General features: G+C 43.6%; 1 non-coding gene across 1 annotated transcript; it reads right to left on the bottom strand.

Annotated features, from left to right (window-relative positions):
* Positions 1-1,748: 1,748 nt before the first annotated feature.
* LOC118760501 (U6 spliceosomal RNA) lies at positions 1,749-1,855 on the bottom strand. Its single transcript, XR_004996809.2, has one exon. It is a non-coding gene; the product is annotated as a U6 spliceosomal RNA (small nuclear RNA).
* Between the last annotated feature and the right edge of the window lie 11,449 nt (positions 1,856-13,304).

Below are 13,304 nucleotides of genomic sequence, written 5' to 3' on the forward strand. Positions count from 1 at the left end.
AAGTACTTGGAGTGCCACAGTCAATTTGATATTTTATTTTTTTTAAAGATTTATTTATTTTATTACAAAGTCAGATATACAGAGAGGAGGAGAGACAGAGAGGTAGATCTTCCACCCGATGTTTCACTCCCCAAGTGAGCTGCAATGGGCCGGTGCTGTGCAGATCCAAAGCCGGGAACCAGGAACCTCTTCCGGGTCTCCCACGCGGGTGCAGGGTCCCAATGCATTGGGCCGTCCTCGACTGCTTTCCCAGGCCACAAGCAGGGAGCTGGATGGGAAGTGGAGCTGCCAGGATTAGAACCGGCGCCCATATGGGATCCCGGTGCATTCAAGGTGAGAACTTTAGTCGCTAGGCCACGCTGCCGGGCCCCAATTTGATATTTTAAATAAAATAACCAGCTGCCGCCTGCGACACAATTATCCAGTTCAAGTGGCAGTTCAAGTTTCAGCTACTGTACTTTTGATCCAGCTTCCTGCCAATAATCCTGGGAAGGCAGCAGAAGATGGTGCAGTTACCTGGTCCCCTGCCAACAAAGTAGAAGACACAAAGGTCCTGGTTCTTAGCTTCAGCCTGGCCCAGACCTGGCTATTGCAGCCAAAGTAGACCAGTAGATGAAAGATTCATTTTCTTTCTCTTCTCTTTCTCCTTCCCTCCCATCCTCCCTTCCTCCTCACTATATCTTTCAAATAAACAAATATTTTTTAAATGCTATTTTGGCAGTGTGGAGGATAAAGGGGAGGGGACCCAGACTGGAGGCAAGGACATTAGGATGGAAATTCTCATGATCTTAGACCTGGAGCCAAATGAAGAGCTGGAAGATAACCCCAACCAAGCAACCTGATTGGGTAGGCAACCAAAATGCCTTATGGATTGATCCATGTCTGTCACATACTCAGCTGTGGCACTCAAATGTTAAAAAAAAAAAAAAAAAAAAAAGTACCAGCAGGGATACCGTAGCCACTGCCTTCATTTATTATTTTTTTATTTTTTTTTTTGTCATTTGTATATATTTTCATGACAGTATATTTATTAATGTGATGTCAAAATAGCCATGGTGGCAGTATTTACACAACAACCCACAAATACTACACTTAAAGCCATAAAATTAGGATGGATTGTTATAGTTCTTACCGAATATCAAAATTAATTCTTTTCTGAATGCCTAGCAGAATAACATAACAAAGCACATCATGCTGTGTTTGTTTCTAATTAATTTCAAAATATATATTAACTGCATCTACAAATAATTTTTGATTTTTTGGCTCTGTGGATTTTGCACATGGTGATACTTCTGCTTGTAGTAGTTCTGTGGCATGGTTGCTTCTCATCAAACACTACTCATAAAACTCAGTTCTAGTGTCCACAGAAGAGCCCTTTTGGATGTCTGACCAAATACACCTCTGCCACAACAAATTGAATTCTCCATCTTGTCATCACACTGTAGTGTCTAATTACTTTTTTTATTAATATTTTGCATTATGTGACAGTTTCATAGGCTCTGGGAATCCCCCCACCCCTCTCCCTCCCCCTCCCCTTCCCCTCGCCCCTGGTGGATTCCTCCACCTTGATGCAGTATTACAGTTCAAATTCAATCAAGATTCTTTCCTTGCAAACGTATACCAAGCATAGAGTCCAGCTACTTATTGTCCAGATGGGTTAAACAGTTTCTTGGGGAGACCATTTCTGGTCCGAAGTTAGAGCTGGTAGAATATCATCCCAGTCAATTAAGAGTCCCAATGTAACATCAAAAAATATGGAACGCTTCACGAATTTGCGTGTCATCCTTGCGCAGGGGCCATGCTAATCTTCTCTGTATCGTTCCAATTTTAGTATATGTGATGCCGAAGCGAGCACCACTGCCTTCATTTATACAGTAGGAACCAGACAATGCTTCCTCGGACATGATTTGAGGTCAAGGCAAACTTCTAAAGCCCCCAAACACACAGACATGCACACACCCAAGTCATCAAGGCACAAACATTATGAACAGGGCCTACTTTGGCACTGTTTTGCCTTACTTGTTCTCAGTGGTGCATCCTGATGACCAGTGAAATGGCCTACCATCCACTTTGCGCCCAGGGTCTAGGGTTTCAACATCTACCTGATAACCTCCCAGCTGTAGCTCCAAGCTACTAGCAAATCTAAGGGCCCAGTCAAGACAATGTACTGATTCCGCACCCTACCTGTCAGTCTTTGAAACCTTCATTTCATTGCTGCCTTTCTTTTAGGAACCCTCTATGGCTTTTTACATTGAATTAAGCGAATCATTATGGTGGGGAGAATATGAAATAAAATACAAAAAAAGGAAAATAAAAGAAAAGAGGTGATAAAGGCACACACACACCAGCACACCAAGCTTGAGATCTTTGAGTAGGGTCAATAAGCTATTGGCACAAATGTGCAAAGCTCCAACCAGGCCATCTAGATCTTGGTGTTACTCCAGGCAAGACTATCCCTACCACTGGCTTGGCAAGTTGGCACCAGATGCTGCTACTAGAGGCTCATATCTGGGATTGCCAGTGCAGTGGCTTGAGAACTATGTTTTCAAGGTCATGCATGCAGTTTCTCTGCTCTGCCTCCAAATGGAGGAAATCCACTTGGCTGATTTTCTGAAACCCTCTCTAGGAGGAATGTGAAGCAGGTTTCTAATGTTGCCCTGCTTAGACATAAATTAAGATCTTGTTTGTTCAGAATGACTACTGCCCCCTCCTGCCAGAAACTCCACTGTGCTCTCTGGGGTGTACAACCTCCTTTTTATTAGGTTATATTTTTGGCCAATGGTTCACACTATGCTTTGTTCTCACGACTCTGCCACTCCCATGGACTGGTTGCCGAGCAAACCAGACAGTGACCCCTGATTGACTTTTCCATCAGTTCTATTCATATCGCTGTGTTGTCCTTGGATGATATGTATGATATGAGCAAGCACCTCAAAGCAGATGCTATGAGACTGTGCACAATGCCAGAGCGACAACCTCCTCCCAGGCCCCAGACACACATAGGAAATACAGGTGCATGACCTCTCTTGGCCCAACCCAGCAATGGCAATACAGTTGGGGACACAGAGCTCTGAAACTCTGGCTCTACTAGTCTACTTTGAGCATCACTACAGCTGGCTCTGTCCGACGGCAAAATAGAGACAACTACTGCAAAGGCAGTTTTGAGGCAAACCAGGGGCCTCTTTATTTAAAAACTTCTCCGCTCATCTGCATTCCAATATGCCTGGAGTCATCTCTTTTGCTTAAGGAACTGTGTCCCCAAAATTGAACTAGAGACTGATAGGGACACAGCCCAGAGCTAGGTATCAAATGACCCAGCTTCTGGCCTCAACTCTGCTGTATGATCTTGCACAATGCTCTTCCCTTTTGTAGGCCTCAGTTTCCTCAATATACTCTACAGACAAAGAATTATGAGAGGCCTTGTGCCTCAGTGTTAAGCTACCAATTGCAATGCTGGTGTCCCATATCAGAGCTCCAGTTGAACTTACGGCTGTTTTGCTTCCAATCCACTTTTCTTCTTTTTTTTTTTTTTAATTTTTAAAATTATATTGTTGGGGCCCGGCGGCGTGGCCTAGCGACTAAAGTCCTCGCCTTGAAAGCCCCGGGATCCCATATGGGCGCCGGTTCTAATCCCGGCAGCTCCACTTCCCATCCAGCTCCCTGCTTGTGGCCTGGGAAAGCAGGAGAGGACGGCCCAAAGCTTTGGGACCCTGCACCCGCGTGGGAGACCCGGAAGAGGTTCTTGGTCCCGGCATCGGAATGACGCATACCGGCCCATTGCAGCTCACTTGGGGAGTGAAACATCGGATGGAAGATCTTCCTCTCTGTCTCTCCTCCTCTCTGTATATCCGGCTTTCCAATAACAATAAAAAAAATCTTTTAAAAAAAATATATTGTTGACAATCTTTACATAGTTAATTATGGTTAAAGGTGCAGGGGCTATAGGGAGGTGGGTAAGACTATTATGTCCATATTGTTTCCTTCTTGTATCTGAGGTAAAGGGGGATATTGAGGGAGAAGCCCCACCCAGTGTCCCACCCACCCCAAGTCCCGGATGTGGGGCATGCTCTGAGATCCTTGCTCAAGTGGTTTTAATAGTTCTCCAGTTATGAATCGCTGCCATTTTCGCCACTCCAAGCACGATGAGGTTGTTGAAGAATCCACTGATTGACATAGTCCATCACAGAGTCTCTGTTTGCCCAGTATTTCGCTGCCAACATATAGCTGAGGTGGTTGATTGACTTGTTCTTTCTTCTGTCTTTTCTTGGCTAGGGTTCTGAGTCCAGCATTTCAATTGGGGAGATCCCCAAAGAAACTTTGTGGTATTCCCAGACCAGAGTCTTGTATGTTCTAGCAAGCACAGGGCCTGGCACAGTCCATCACCACGATCAGCTGGTGGTTGCAATTGCTGGGTTGGTTCTGGTTTCAGTCCCAACTTCCACTGGAACCAATGGGTGTTGCAGCCCAGCCTGGTTCTGCCCAGCATATACTCGGCCCTCACACAAACCAGTGTGGGCTGCAGCCTAGTTGGAGCGACTCACAATAACCCCCACCAGGCCCGCCCCCCACCCTGGTTTGCCAGTATGTATAGCAGACTAGTCCAGTCTGTCTCACATCCCATTTGGCTCTTGTACTTGTCAATGGGTATTAAAGCTTAGTTCCATCTAACCAGCTCAACTATCTAGCCCTCATGGATGTGGTTGAGTGCCTCTCTGTCTAACCAGCCCAGCCCCCATCCTAGTTTTCATGCCCTCCTGCGGGAGTGGTAACCCAAGAGGGGGGAACCCACTATTTCCCTCCCGGGTCTCTCTCAATCCCAGTTTAAGCACTCTTCGGGTGGTTCTGTGGTTTGACTTGACAGAATTAGCCCCCAGTGCCAGCTTCTGCCAGCTGATGTTGTGGCTAAGCCCAAACAACCCTCACCCACTCTAATTTATGCTTGCACCAGTAGGAATAATCCACCCAGCCTGGCTTTTCCCTGATCTAGTCCACATGTGGCGCACAGGTGTTGTAGCCCTGCTTGGTCTGGTCTGTCCCCATCCCAGCCCACGCTCTCCAGTGGGAGTAGCTGTCTGGCGAGGGGACCAGCCCCTTAATCCCCCTGCTGGCTCTGACCCCTCCCTTCCTGGTTCTCACACGTGCTGGTCGGGGGGTGCTGCAGTCACATCCAGTACAGGCAACCTCACCCTGTCATTCCATATTGTGCACTGGGTTTTGTCGCGACCAAACCCGGCTCGACCCACACTCTGTTCTGGTGTTCAGATTTGCCAGTGGATGACATGAACTGATTCAGCCTGGTCTGCCCCCAACCCATGCCAAATGTATGCCAGTGGCCTACTCTGGACTGTTTTCTATCATGCTTCTTGCTCTTACCTGCAGGGATTGTGTCCTGCTAATCCACTTATCTTCTAATGAAACTTGGAAGGCAGCAGAAGATGGTCAAATTACTTAGGCCCCTGCCACCTGCAAAGAACGTAATGGAGTTTTTGACTCCTAGTTCCTGGCTGCTGGCTCCTGACTTTGACCTGACTTAGCCCTGGCTGTTGTGATCATTTGTTCGGTAGATCAGCATGTAGAATGAAGAATCAATCTCTCTCTCTCTTTCTCTCTTTCTCTCCCTCTCTCCCTTCTTCTTTTCCTCCTTCCATTCCTCTCTCCCTCTCTCTCTCTGCATAATTCTGCCTTTCAAGTAAACAAATAAATATTTTTAAATAATAAAGCCCCTCCTGAATATATTTTATATTATTATGGCTCAGTTTTCATTTTTTCCTTTGCAAAGCCTACCATTTAACTCCTCATTGTTTATTCACTCATTGTTTGAATTAACCAGATATAGTATCTGAAAAAGAGAAAGCCATCAGCACAGATTGGCAAAACTCATGGACATCCTAAAGGTGCAGAAAGCCTTCAGGTAATGAAAGACTGGTAGGACCATGAGAGATGAGGGCAGTCTCACCCTCCTTTTCACTCCGATTGTCTCACATTGACTCCACTCCCTCTGGTTATTCCACTACTGAACATGTCAGCTAGGAATAGGTAAAAGTTACAGAGTAGAGGAAGCACATTTGGGAAGATTGCCAGCATTTCTAGATTTAGTTGAGTATGAGTAAATCCTAGATGAACTGTTTTCCTCTTTTTTATTTGCATAACACAGACATATTTCTCCTATATGATATAATAGATTTAGGATCTTAGTAATACTCCCACCCTACCCTCCCTCCTATCCATATTCCCCACCCAACCTTCTTCATCCTTAATTCTTTTTTTTTTAAGATTTATTTGTTTTTATTGCAAAGTCAGATGTATAGAGATGAAGATCTTCCATGCGATGATTCACTCCCCAAGTGACCACAATGGCCAATGCTGTGCCGATCCGGAGCCAGGAGTCAGGGCCCTCCTCCAGGTCTCCCACATGGGTACAGGGTTCTCGACTGCTTTCCCAGGCCACAAGCATGGAGTTGGATGGGGAGTGGAGCTGCGGGGATTAGAACCGACGCCCATATGGGATCCTGGGGCTTTCAAGGCGAGGACTTTAGCCACTGCACCGGGCCCCAGCCTTAATTCTTGTTTTCTTCTAGTTATTACAACAGAATGCTTTCCTTTCAGTTCTTAATTACAGGTTTAACATTTCATTAGTAAAGATATTAGCACATAGTAAATAGAAAATAATAACAATAATAATCATAAACAAAAAACCTGCTATTCCTCAGGAGTATGAGCAAAGCCTGGGTCATATAGTATCTACCTTCAGATAGCTGAGGAATCTCCATACTGTCTTCCATAATAGTTACATTAGTTTACATTCCCACCAGCAGTGTATTAGTGAACCTTTTCCCTCACATCCTCACCAACATTTAGTGTTTTTTGATTATTTGGGTGATAGTCATTCTAACTGGGGTGAGGTAAAATCACATTCTGGTTTATATCTGCATTTCCCTGATGGCTAGTAAACTTGAGCATTTCTTCACGGTGGCTATTTGAATTTCATCATTTGAGAAATGCCTGTTCATACCTTTTGCCTAGTCCTTAACTAGATGGTTTGTTTTGTAGTTACTGAGTTTCTTGAATTCTTTGTAAACTGGATATTAATCAATTGTACCATTTGCAAATATTTTCTCCCATTCTGTTAGCTTCCTCTTTGTTGACAGTTTCTTTTGCTGTGCAAAGCCTCTAAGTGATGTAATCCCATTTGTTTTTTTGTTTGTTTTGATTGCCTGGGCTTCTGGGGTCTTTTCCAAGAAGTCATGTGTATGCTTATGTCTAGCAGAGTGTCATTGACATTTTCCCATAGTAATTTGACAATATCAGGTTATAGATCTAGATCTTTGACCCATTTGGAGCTGATTTGTAGAAGATACAGGTCTTGTTTCATACTTCTGCACACACAGATCCAGTTTTCCCAGCACCATTTGTTGGAGAGACTATCCATTCTCCCTAATTGGTTTAGGTTCATTTTTCAAAAATTAACTGGCTGTAAACTGGCATAAAACAGACCTGAAAATGGATGAAGTATTTTCTAAGGATGTCTAGATTAAAAATTCAGATTCAGCATCCCCAAAGTACCATATAGTGGGGCATGAAATGGTGGTCTTCTCCAAAGGAAAGTGAAGTTCATGTCCAGCAGCCTAGAAGGCAACCTCTAGGGTATCTTATTTATTCTTAGGAAAGAAGGAAATGCTGGAATTTAGAATCTTAGATACTCTACCTGGCTTCCTCAGGATAGCCCGAGAAGGGACCCTGGAATAAAAATGATAGCTAACATTTATTAACACTTGCTATGTGACTGCAATATTCTAAACATTGCAAATGAATTAATCTTTTTTAAAATTATCAGAGAAGTACTATAATAATCCCTAATTCACAAAGATAGTAAAACACAGAATTTAGATAAATTGATGCAAACCACATTCAGAAAAATATGGGTCCAGGAGAAAGCCAGAATCTGGCTCTAGACCTTATTCTTAGCTCAACTGAAAGAGGGTGCCTTTTCAAATGACACAGAACAGAGCAGAGAATATCTTTAGACAGTCAAAGGCCATCTGAGACTCAGAGAGTAAAGAATGTGCTCAGTGCCACACAGTGAATAAGTCAGAGAATAACAGAACCAGCACCAAAGCCCTGGTCTGCTGATGCCCAACCCAGTACTCTTTCCACAACTGCTTCTAATATTTTGTTGGGTCTTTTCCTTAAATTGCCTTTCCTATCGCCTTATCCTGCTGGCATTGCCAACTTGATCAATCCCACACCCTGTCCAAAAATAATTGTAGGTGGGCCGCCATCTCTGTAGTACAAGTTATTATTTTCTCTTTCCAAAATATAAATGAGACTAGAGCTAGTTCCTATCAAGCATTTTCCAAATGATTAGATCCTTAAATTCCAATATTACCTCTATGGGGGTTGCTGATGGAACACAAAATCAACATTCTCCATCCATAAAGATATCAACACCCAACCATGCCAAGACCCTGACCTGAGAAGATGAGTGTTCAATGATGTATGAGACCTGCTTTCTGTTCAGACAGATCCATTAATTCAAATGTGAACTTTTTAGGGATCATCCAGGGAAACTAATACCCCACCCAGCTGGAAAAATTCCACATGATTCATGATTCACTGAGGTAAGGAATAGAACTTGTGAAAGTGGAAAATGGAGCTCTGGAGAGAGTGGGGCTAGCATGGTTTATAAAGTCACCAATATGTGCTGAACAGTAGCAAAAGGTAGACAACATAGGTTTCCTCAAGCTAGTATTGACAGCTCACTCCATCAAGATGATGTATTTCAGAAAGACATTCTCTCTCTTCCACATCCCTCTCTACCCACCCAGTGGGTGTGGGAAACAAAAGGCTCTGGTTTGGATGGGAATTTCTAAAGCCCCTAGTGTGATGAAGTTTTCTGATAAGACTCTCTCCAATACCCAATTTCTTTGTTCCCCTAGGCTGGGTACATACCATTGAGCCTGCAAAGGCAGAGCATGGCTATCTCCCCCTGAGTATAAGACAGATGTTCAAGGATCCCAGAAAAAGAGGCTAGCAGGGGGAAATAGTTACCTTTTCTACAAAGGGCAACCCTTTCTACAAAGTCTGAGAGCTGAACGGGACGTGGGACAGATCAGAACAGTCCACTACACATGCTGCAGGCACAGGAACCAGAGCTGGGGGCAGGTCCAGTTAGGGGGGGAGGGGGCATGATTGGGGGTCACTCTCAGGGCTGCAGCTCCCCCTAGTGTACATGAGGTCCAAGCGTGTGGTGGGCAGGGATGGGCTGGGCCATACAACCTATTGGTTTGCAGAGGAAGGAGGGCAGAACAAATTGATCAACTACCCCACCCCAGTTAAAATTGACAGCAAACTTCTGGGTAAATGGAAACTCTGAGGTGGACTATGTCAGCCAATTGACCTTGGAAAGATTTCAAGGATTTCAATAGCACCTCAGAACCATCAAAACAACTTGAGTAAAACCCTCAGAACATGCTTTACAACAGGGACCCTGGGATGACATCGGGTGCTGGGGAGCTGTGGTCGCTCTCACTGTATCCTCCTCTTATCCAGACACAGGGAAAAAGAAAATGAAAATGAGTAAACAATGGTCTTGCCCACTTTTCCCTGATCCTTGACCTTTTCTACCCTGATCAACTATGTAAATATCATCAATTTTTTTTTTTTAATTTTAAAGGTGCTGTAATTCTTCTATGCATTCATGTACTCTCATGTTTCCTTCCTCTCTATTTCACCATGGTATTTTCTATTTGCTGTTTAGTGCTTTTCTAAATAGAAATAACTTGAAATTCAAATGCATAGCAGGAATTTTGCTGTTCTATTTCACAGTGTGCAATGTCAGCTTTAAATGTAAATCAGAATATTTAATTCACATGCTGAATCATCAGAATGGTACAGCTCACACATGTTTGTTCTTAATCAAATTGAAGGAATACTGCACAAGATTAACTCAATTGTTTGCTATTTAATTTTTTGATACATATGCATTCTGCCTTCTCTACCTTTGACTCCGATGATTAAGGAAAGACTGAAAGGAAAAACAACTATGCCATCGTATTATCCCTTCTTTTTTTCAGGATATATTTATTTTCACTTGAAAGACAGATTTTTGCAGTGAGAGGAGAGGAAATACAGAGTGAGAGATCTTCCTTTCACTCCCCAGTTGACCACAAGGGCCAGAGCTGAGAAGATCCAAAGCCAGGAGCCAGGAGCTTCTTCCAGACCTCCTAGAAGGGTACAGGATCCCAAGGACTTGAGTCGTCCTCCACTGCTTTCTCAGGTCATAAGCAGAGAGCTGCTTTGGAAGTTGAGCAGTTGGATTCAAAACAGCGCCCACATGGGATATCAGCACTGCAGGTGGAGAATGAGGCTGTTATGTCACTATGCCAGGACTTCCCTTTATTTTTATACCATCAGGTAAATGATATTGATTGACCAACACAAAGAAATAGTATGACTCAGAAAAAGATTAATACGATGTCTTGGTCATCATGTTCCTTAAATTGTCATTGCCTTCTTTCTTGCATGCAAAGCAAGTTCTAGTTTAAGTGGAAACTGAAGTGTCTTAGAATTGTCAGTGTCCCTATTTACTCATACACACAGTTCATTTCACTTGTCCTCTATTTGAGTTTTGCTGAATTTCCACACTTTAATGTGTCCACTTGAATTCTATGTTCATGCAACATCACAAAAACTGTACACACACAAGGAGTGGTGAGGAATAATAAACACGTGAGTATGCTGCTCATGTGCATAAACCATTATCCTGTTGGACACTGAACACAAGTTCACATGTAAAATTGTTAAGAATTCCACATGAGTGACAGTAGATGATTGAACCAACCACTCATCTCTTCATACATCGGGCCATATATGCCCACACAAATATGCCAACTCACCTGTGAAGTGGACTCTGCAGAATTGCATTTTCCATGAACTTTATGAAGTCCCCATTTACACTAACATAGAATTTCAAAATTAAATACTTGGGTCTGGTGCTATGGCTTAGTGGCTAAATCCTCACTTTTCAAATGCCAGGACACTATATGGGCACTGGTTTGTCTCAGCTGCTACACTTCCAATTCAGCTCCCTGCTTATGGCCTGGGAAAGCAGTAAAGGATGGTCCAAAGTCTTGGAAACCAACACCCGCATAGGAGACCCAGAAGAAGTTCTGGGCTCCTGGTTTCAGATCATCTCAGCTCCAGCCATTACAGCCACTTTGGGAGTGAACCAGCAGATGGAACATATCTCTCTCTGTATCTCCTTCTCTCTGTAAATTTGTCTTCCCAATAAAAATAAATAAATCTTTTTAAAAAATGAACAGTCGTATACCAAACACATAGATTCTACAACAATCGCTCTAAGACATAGTTATCCATCTAGCAACCCCTCTATCCACTGATGAAACTATCTTATTTTTGTTACATTTTAAAGTATGTAGCAGACATCAGTACACTTCAACACACTTCAAAATAATTTAATAGGGGAATCAAGATGGAGGAATAGGGTAAGGACACGTTTAAACAGACAGAGAAACATTTAATCAGGATGAAGCAGAGAGGACATATTTCAGGAAATAGGAGAGGACAGAACAACAACAGAGGGGTACCTAGAGACTGACAGTCACAGGAAAGCAGCGGACACAATGGTGTGGTGTTGCAGTGACTGATACTCCAGCAGCATTCAGCTAACAGCAATCTGAACTCCACCAGTAGCCAGAACTCCACCAGCAACCAGGTGCGAAGGGACTTTCACTGGGAGCTTGGAAGGTAAAGCCCAGACAAAGAACTGTCCGTCCTGTTGGTCCGTTTCATTTGACCAGGAGCAGAGACAGAGCAGAAGATCACAGACGGGCAGTGCGAGAACAGGGTGGATTTCATACTCAGTCACTCCCCTAGAGCCGAATTGGGAGCCATTTTGCATAAGGTGGCAAAGACGGGAAAGGACTGAGCATACACTGAGCTGGAAGTGAACTCATTTCTGACTCAGTGAATTGCAGCACCATGGCATTCTACAGGTTCCACCCAAGACAGGTCTGGGTAGCCCTCAGACCTGACCCCATCAGATCAAGAACTGAAGTAGTGGTATGTCAGGCACCATTTTGTACACTGTGGCAATAGCTTTAGGACTTCAGGGGACAACAGTGAATTGCACATGTGCTGAGCCCATGAGAACTCACTGAGGTCCATGGATTACACTGGTCCTGCAGGAATACAATACCGACTGTGGCATCGTACCATCGAAAATAGGTCCGTGTGACACCCAGACCTAACGTCCAACAGGTTTCGACAAGATCAGCACCATGAACAACCTAATTATATAGGATGCCTGGTGTCTCTCTAATCCTAGGACCTGCTCCAACCGGAAGTGGGAGAAAAGTTGCAGAGACAACAGTGCAGCCTCACTATGGTATCACAGGAGGTGGAGAGTGGTGAGCCAGGAGCTGGGGCTGTGGAGACCATGGTGGAAATCTAACATAAGAACCCAGACCTGGAACCCGCTGGAGGTTGTGGCACAAGTGGCTGCAAGCCAAGAGTTGTGTACCAACTGCAAGACCTGTGGATGACACAGCTTAGAAACCTGCCCCAAGGAGAAGACTCTGCTAACCAGAAGTGCTATGACCAAGAGCAAAAGAAGAGACAAAGGCACAATGAATATTACCCAAAACTCCCCTGCAAAGGAGCAAAACCCTTGCCAACCTCATAATTCACTGAGGAAGACATCGAGAAAATGGGGGACACAGAATCCATAAGACTCATTTTAAAGATTCTGTTCAAAAATGAGAAGCACATACAAGAGTTCAAAGAAGTGAAGGAAGCAATAAAGCAAATCAAGGCTGGTATATCAGAAATGAAGAACACAGTAGAGCAAATTAAAAGTACAGTGGAGAGTCTCCAAGGTAGAATGAAGCAAGCAGAAGAAAGAATCTCAGAATTGGAAGATATTTCCTGTCACCAGGCAGAAGCAAACAAAAAGCTGGAAGCAGAGCTGGATCAGGCCAAAAAAAAGTATTCAAGACTTGAAAGACACTATTAAGAGGCCAAATAGAAGAGTTATGGGAGTCCCAGAAGGTGCAGAAAGAGAAGCTGAGTTTGCAAATGTATTTAATGAAATAATAAAGGAAAATTTCCCTAATCTGGAGAAAGAATTGGGAAACAAGATCCAGGAGGGGCACAGAACTCCCAACAGGCTTGATCAAAAGCAATCTTCACCAAGACACATGATCTTCAAGTTCTCTTCAATTGAACATAAGGAAAAGATCCTTAAAGGTGCACATGAAAAAAATCAATTGACATATAAAGGAATG

The sequence above is a fragment of the Ochotona princeps genome, chromosome X, assembly GCF_030435755.1.
Source record: "Ochotona princeps isolate mOchPri1 chromosome X, mOchPri1.hap1, whole genome shotgun sequence".
Classification (NCBI taxonomy): domain Eukaryota; kingdom Metazoa; phylum Chordata; class Mammalia; order Lagomorpha; family Ochotonidae; genus Ochotona; species Ochotona princeps.